This window comes from Mastomys coucha, unplaced genomic scaffold (assembly GCF_008632895.1).
Source record: "Mastomys coucha isolate ucsf_1 unplaced genomic scaffold, UCSF_Mcou_1 pScaffold14, whole genome shotgun sequence".
NCBI classification, from domain to species: Eukaryota; Metazoa; Chordata; class Mammalia; order Rodentia; family Muridae; genus Mastomys; species Mastomys coucha.
In genome coordinates, this window is record NW_022196896.1 from 123,493,087 (window position 1) to 123,501,106 (window position 8,020).

Consider the following 8,020-nt stretch of genomic DNA (forward strand, 5'->3'; position numbering starts at 1 on the left):
TTGAAACATGCTGTTCCAAAAATGAGGCGCTTGAAATAAAAAACACATATGTGTTTAAGAAAAAAAACCATATAGCTGCTGGGGTGAGCTGATTCTTGCAGAAGGCAGAGTCTGCTGGGGTGAGATAGAGACGCCTCTCATTGGTTTCCAGTTATCAGGCCTAATATCTGCTTTGCTTCTATAGTGCTGACATTACAGTCCTAAGCCACACTGAACGAAGCTCTCCTATGGAACAGCTCCTGCTGAAAAAGAAGTGCTGAGCAGGGCAGAGGCCTTTCTCATTCTGGAAGTTATCGTCTTTTCCAGGAACATGGAAAGTAGACTTAAAATTAATTAAGCCAAAAAGGGAGACGAGTCAGTGTGCACATAGCTCGAGCAAGCACCTCGTCAAAGCCATCAGTATGCTGTCCCAGCTTTCGATTCTAAACTCCTAGAGCGTCTCAGCCAAAGGGGATTTAGAGGCCACTCAGTTTTTATCTTTTATAAATGTGGCATCTGATGCCTGAGGGCTCGATCTACTAGGAAAGCACGAGCGGAGGGGCGGAGCAAAGATGATGTTGAAAAATGCTTCATTTTATTTATTGTTTACGTGGCTTGGGGATTTCTCTTTGCTGTTTTGTTGTTGTTGTTGTTCGCCATTACTGCCACTGTCTCCTCCTCTTCCTCTTCTGCCTCCTCCTCCTCTTCATCCTTTTCTCCTGTTCTTCCTTCCAAGAAAGGGCTACACTATGTAGCTCTATCTGGCCTGGAACTCACCATGTAGGTCAGGATGTCCTCAAATTCGTAACAGCCTTGCAGGACCACACAAGTGCTGAGTCACCCTGTAATCAGACAGGAATCTTTCTGGTGAAAAAAAATCTTAGAATATGCAACCCAAAATTGTTTAAGCCAAAATGGTGGTTACTGAGTAACAGAACTAAAACTTCATAGATTTTTTTTTTCTTTTACATAAAAAGTAGAGTGTCCATTTCAACTGCCCAACGGAATCATAACTGCAAAGCTGAGTTTGGCTTAGGTGTTTTAGGTGCCGTTGTGATTTCAGTGGGACATGCCCAGTGCAGGCTCTTGTGATGGGACACTTGGTACTCAGTTGCTGGCACCGTTTGGGAGGGTTGAACCTTCCTAGAGGAGGTAGGTTACTAAGGGTGGGCTGTGAGGTTTTAGAGCCTTGCTACACTTGTTTTGTGCTACTATGAACAAGCGGCTTTATGTTTCTACTACCATAGCTTTGTCCAGATGCCATTCCTGCCCTGGCTTCTCTGGACCTCCAAGTCCGGGTCAAAATCAAACACTGTGCCCTCCAACTCTCAAGAGTTCAATTTCTCAAGAAATCAAACACTCTCATTAAGCTGCTTCACTGGGTATTTGGTCAGAGCTTTGAGAAAAATAGCTAATCAGTTGCCTTCTTCAGGGCCTGATTTCTTCCTTCTTTTCTATCTTATTTTCTGTGTCAGATTCATTTTCAAATGCAGCCTGCCCTTACCGTCATATTAGCCTCTTGTTCTCAGGGTTGACATTCAATAGGAGAGAGTACTCGCCTCTTTTCATCGGTCTGGAAAGTTTCTTTGTGTGTCTTTGACTGTCTGTGTCCATCACTAAGTCAATTACACTGGTACAGATGCTGCACTGCTTTGATTTGTCCAACTGCAGCCATTTCTTCTGCCCCCGGAGCTGGCAGTAAAGGCTACTTTTCCTGAATTATAGGGACTGAGAGTTGAGGGCAATTTTGTATGCTTTTTTTTTTTTTTTAAACCAAAAAAAAAGGGGCATGCATGAATGCTGGCACGTCTCCAGCTTGAAAATGGGTTTCTGCGTTTTTTTCTTTGGAATCCCTCCCCTTTAATTTGATGTATTGGGACTTGCTCCACACCAGGTGTGCAGCTAGGATAAAGTAGACAGTGTCTCTCTCTCAGTCTAATGTGTGCTGCCGTAACAGAATATTTGGGAGTAGGTAATTCATAAAGGGAGAATTGTATTCCTTCGCCCGCCATTCTGGAAACTGGGAAATCAAGAATGAAGGCATTGGTGGGCGGGGGTGGTGTCCCTTTCTAGGGTAGTGCCTCATTGCTGCAGCATCGAGGGAGGAGGATGCTGTGTTCCCTCTTGGCAGAAGAAAGGAAGTAAGTACGAAACCACTGCTGCAAGCCTCAGTGGTCCTAATCACTTTGCACCTCTGTTAGGCCCCCATCTCCAAAAATCAATGCCCGAGAGGTTCAGCTTACAGTATACGGGTCCATCAGTATACATTCATTCCGCAGCACTCTCGATCCCATAGAACTGCATCTGAAAGAAATACCTTTACATACAGTCGTTAGGACAAATAATAACTTAGGTGTTAAATAGTATTTAAAAGCTAAGAGCTTATCTACTAGAGAAATAAGCTAACACGTTTATAGATAAAGTCAGGTGATGCTTGCAATATTTTCGGCCAAGGTACATCCGTATGTGCACACGCATATACACACAGATGGGGGAGGTGGAGAGGGGAAGCCAGTTGATCAGTTTTCAGTGATCAGGGAAATCTGAACTGTTACTAGCTGTTGGAAGATTAGCAGGGTGTCGTGAGGGCTAAGATCGGACTGGGAATGCTTCATTTCTTCCAGCAAACGTTCCAGTCAGATGACGCTCCCTATCTAAGCGTGGAACCAAAAGCTCATGAAGGCAAAAATCTGGGAGTCGCTCAGAACGGCTAGATGGATGAAGACTGTTCCTGTCTTAATAAGCAGAGGTGAATCAGATTAAGGAGGGTCGGGTGGATACATGGGCAGATGGGAGAGCGAGTGCGAAGTCCTCCCTACACGATGCCCTAGACTGTGCCTAGTCTTCAAGTGTGCAGGGACCACCAAAGCCAAAGCTGTTTGCCCTTCTACTTGAAGTTGCGTGGCACTTGTGTGGGGGACGAGCATAGAGACCAGCGGGACACTGAACACAGATTACGGAGGAAGTCAGGGGCAGTTTTGAGTATGTTCTTCTGGAAAAGACCGAGAGACGGAGGGAAAAAGAAGGAAGGGAGAGATTGTGAAAGAGATTCATGGAGGAATCGTTCGTTACATTACCGATCCTCAAGAAGAGATAGAGTTCCAAGAGGAGAGGAGGCAAGGAAAGGTACTCAAGGCATAACACCCAGGGATGACACCCAGTGTTCCCTCTGGCCTTTTTCTGTCCCGCACTCCCACCTGTTTAACGTAACATGTAACATAATGTTACAGCTTCCGGGGGACGGGGTGGGGGTGAGGCAGCTTCACCTGGTTCCATAACAGCGAGGCCTCAGAAGGAAAACGGTTCCATAGTGTGTTCCCCGTCTGCCCAATCAGAGCAGCGCAGCCCTCAGGCTGCCTGCTCCTGCTGCCATATGGCTTGTAGGGAAGGGGATCGTCAACATAGGTTGCGAGCTTGTAGTTGTGGCTCTTGACTAACGGTCTGAGGTCAGGATGGGAGAATCAAGAGTTTGTCTTGCAGACGCAATCCCTGTAGGGGAGTGAAGAGGTTTCACTGTATGCTGCCGCTGTTGCACGGGGTGACATCGCCATCTTTTTCTGTCCCTGTACTTTCTAAAGCTTTTAAAGAAAGACCTTGAAAGGATATTTTTTTAAAAGTGGGAGGAGGAGTGGGAGCGAACTTTTCTCTCGGAGCCACCATGACAAGTCTTCATCTCATGCCTTTTGTAAAGTAGTAGGACTCCCTGCTGAGAGAGAGTCTGCTGTTCTTCAATAATAGATTGAAAGCTCGCATCCTAGCTTCAAGGACTCACTAAAGAACTAGTATGTTAAAAGCCTAAAGTAACTTTCTGTCCTAAAAATAAAGTTTATATCGTGACGTGCAGGCAAGGTCTACTACCCACATGGAATATTTTTTGATTCGTTTGCTATTTCCAGTCTTGGTTTACAAGTAAGCAATTTCAAGAGACATGCTCATTAGGGAAGAGAGGCAGTCTTGATTGGAGTGCCAGGAAGCTTTTGGCAGGCTGTTGTAGGCCCTAGGAGGTAACCTGGAATAGCCTTTGGGTCCTCAGTCAAGGCGATCAGGCTTGTGGCCAGGTGAATGGCTCCTCCTTTCAGGTATGCAGCCTCAGGGCCAGCCAGCTGGTCACAGCTCTGTGAGCATAGCTCAGCTGTGCAGGTCTCTGCCTTGGGCCTAGGCCAGCGCCTTTATTTAGTGGGTGGCCTGTGAGCCCAGGGCTAATGTTCAATGACAGGGTAAGGAATTATTAACCAATCTACTGTGGGTTCCTGAAGTTCCTGACTTTCTCAAGCTATTATCCTTTTAAACTCTAGGATCAATAACCATTCCAAATCAGATGGTTTCTCTGAAATACATCAAGAATTTCTGACTAAATGATATGCCCACTAGCATTTCTTCCACTCAATTTTCTGCATCATCTGTCAGCTCACAGCTCTACTAATCATCCTATTTGTTGTGTCTAGGCCACAAAGCTGCAGCACCCCCTGGGCATCTCAGGAAATCCCAGTTTACCTTTATCCATCTTGGGGAAGAGACTATAGTAGAACCCTTTACTCAGCCATTTTAGAACTGTCTTAGATCCATAAAATTCTTAACACAGGAGTACTTTCCCATTTAAGAGATTTGAAGATTATTCAGAGCACATAGATTCTGTAAATATTCATCACCTGGATATATGAATGTGTACATCAATTTGTCAAGCGTTAAGTTCAAGGTCAGGAGGCACGCCATGTGAGAAATAGGCATGGCAGGATGTTATCCAGTCCCTTGACCTCCTTCAGTGAGACAAAAAGAAACAGTTGATAATACAAGTCACAGTCGATCTTGTAAGCAAGTTCTAAATGGAGACTTACCTTGTATTTAGAAGACCTAAAAAATCCTCATGAGGTTGAAGAATGAAGCAGGTGAAAGGTTTGGAAGAGAATCACAGGAATTGTGTGGTAGAGTACAATCACTGTTTCCAGGTGGCATGTTCTGGCTTGACCAGTGGTTGCAGCAATAATATACTAGGTACATGCTAAATGAGTTTCCCTAAGCTACAAAAAAATCCCAAAAGACAGACACAAAGGGATGCTCATCTCTGAGAAGTCATGGAACCTGTCTCTAGTTGTTTAGCTGTCAAGTTGGGTGTCAAAAGTCAATACAGAAATGTCTGTTGCAAAACCTCGTGCTTCCTCTTCTGTACCATGTACATTCCTCAACATGTGAGGAAAGAGAGAATAAAAACAAGACTCAGAGTCAGATTGAGAAGTCTGAACTTCATGAGGGAATGGAACGAGACAGGAGGAGATTTAGCCAAACCAGTACATTTGGTTGTGTGTGAGAATGGGGATGCAGGTGTGTAATGTTGGACATTACAGAGGACAACATTAAGGAATCCATTTCCTCTTCAATATGGGTTTCAAGGAATCAAACTCAGGTTATCAGGCTTGCGTGACAAGCATGCTTAGCCACAGAGATGCCTGTGAGCTCTAATGGATGTATTTTAAGAATAGCTTTGGGGCTTCAGTTGAATTTTCAGCACTGCATTTGTCGTGAATGATGAGTAGTCCCAGAAAAAGGGCATGCCTTAGCTGGAAAAGTTGTATTTCTGTGGCAAAAGAGTGTGTAGAGCTAAATTATAGTATCAAATGATGATCGTTACCACCATAAATGGGTGCCACCAGATGAATGCCATCGGTAGGTCAAAGTTTAGTGAATATCCGAGGCTTATGAGTCTGTGAAGCTTAGTTGTGTGTCTTGTCACCCTGATGTAATAGAAACATTAGAACCGTAGAGCAGGTGAGAACTTGGTTCAAATCCTACCTGCCTCTGTTCCAGGTACATGAGCAGATGAACATGGGTGAACCTCTCAAGGGTCATATGGAACATGGGTGCACATGTGTATGCTTTGTGAATGTAGATAAAAATCACTCTAAAATGCAACACACAACAATATACATATACTTTATTAATAAAAATAAGACTTTGGGCTGGAGAGATGGCTCAGTGGTTAAAAGCACTTCGTCTCATTGCAGAGAACCTGGGCTAGGTTCCTACATAGTTGTAAGTGGCTACATGGCGGCTCACAATTGTCTGTAACTCTAGCCCTAGGAAATCCAGTGCTTCTTCTAACCCCCACAGTTGCTGTACACACATGCTATGCTTATATACTTGGAGGCGGAAACACTTATAAAAATAAAATAAAAATAAATAAATCTTTTTAAAAAATCTCCTATAAAAACTATTTTTTTTCTATAGGAATATACTCCTATAGAGAGTATTTCTGATATTGCCAAATGGAAATTTGATGATGTCATAGGGAAAGTATGTTTAGTTATAGTATCAAAGTTTAACCCATCTTAAGATTTTCCTTTACAAAAAAAAAAAATTTGTTCATTAGAATAGGCAAGTGAATGTATAACAATGAACTTAAATACATTTTAAGAGCCGAAAGAATTTATATAATGGTATATAATAGCAACATACCTAAAATTATTGGTTGAAAAAAAGAGACAATTCACTTGTAGTATGTTAAAAAGTTATTTTTACACCTATTTTATTGATGTACATTGCCTGCCTTATTAGTAATAGGTCTTAATTCTGTCTGAGAAGAATATCCAGTACTGTAAAAGTAGGTCATGCTGTGCATAGATTTCTTTTCTGAGCATGATATCTACTTATGCAGTTTTTATGAATGAAAAACAGATGATATGGATGTCTAAAGACTATCAGAAATATTGCAAACATATTTATTGGAAGTATTACTACAGTTGTTTTGAATGTAATATTCTTGGAAAAACCACTTGTCTACAAGACTTTGTTTTGGTTAGCAGACTCTACTAATTGAGACCCTTGTGTGGAAACCTCCCTGAGGGAAATCCTGTAATTGGTGAAATCCGAGAGGGGGTGTACAACCTGCCTTATAATTTCTTCCTTCTGGAGCTCTGGCCCTTAATGCTTTAATTGGTCTCATGCCTTTCCCAGGACACAGAACCTCAATTAGCTTACCCAAAGAAATATTTAGAATGACTTTAAGCGTTCACAGTTAGCATTATCTTTAAAATGCATTTTTATCAATGTTATAAAATATCCCATAGCTATCCTCGGAGCATGTAATGATTTCTACTGATCTGTCAAGGGTGTCAGAGATTCTAGAGGAAGAAAACTAAAGCACAATTTAAAAAGTCTCCAAACTAGGGCAGAGTAGCTTTATTTCTTTGTTTTGTTTTTTCTTCCTCTCTTTTCTTTTTTTCCTGTAAGAAATTCTCTAGGACTATTAGGATAAAATTCTAAAATTTTCAGCTGGACAGTGGTGTTGCACGCCTTTAATCCCAGCACCTGGGAGGCAGAGGCAGGCAGATTTCTGAGTTCGAGGCCAGCCTGACCTACAGAGTGAGTTCCAGGGCAGCCAGGGCTACACAGAGAAACCAAACCAAACCAACCAACCAACCAACCAAACAAACAAACAAATATATACCTTTCAAACTGTTTCATTGACATTGTCTTGAAGTAACTTATGAAGATTTCGATAAATGCATGGTATAAAGTTATTTTGTATCTGTTTTGCAATCCAACTGGGTAGTCTGCTTTAGTATAGACCCATGCAACATTATGATATCATTAATTGTTGTTATTTTCTTAATAATTATGTATTCTCCAGTCTTTAAAACATTTTATATCCTAGATGAGATCTTGCTTATTTCAATAATGTACTTTATGACACTAGTAGTAAATGCAAATGTATAAAAAGACCACAGCCTTATCTGAAACAGTGAAAATGGAATGCTTAACTGTCAGTTAAAATGGAGAATGGATTTTAGACTGAAGTTGGAATAGTATGTAGCAATTAAAAGTTGGTTTCTTGATAGGACTCTGATGTTGTCAGCTATATAGTTATGAGAAGAAAAAGTGAAACCTTTCTCTACTGTAGTATGCTTCCAACTGAGGAAGCATATTACACACTAATGATAAAATAAAAATCACATGAACGAGAGGGATAAATCATAACTGTAATAGATGGTAAGAAGGAAGGTTACTGTGAGTATGTGTAATAGGAACTCTGGCATGATTTAGATCT

At 41.8% G+C, this 8,020-nt stretch overlaps 1 long non-coding RNA gene across 1 annotated transcript; it reads right to left on the minus strand.

Moving 5' to 3' along the window:
- Positions 1 to 552: 552 nt before the first annotated feature.
- On the minus strand, positions 553 to 2,288 carry LOC116089331. Its single transcript, XR_004118285.1, has 2 exons — positions 2,223 to 2,288; positions 553 to 821 (listed from the first exon to the last, which is right to left on the minus strand). It is a non-coding gene; the product is annotated as an uncharacterized LOC116089331 (long non-coding RNA).
- Between the last annotated feature and the right edge of the window lie 5,732 nt (positions 2,289 to 8,020).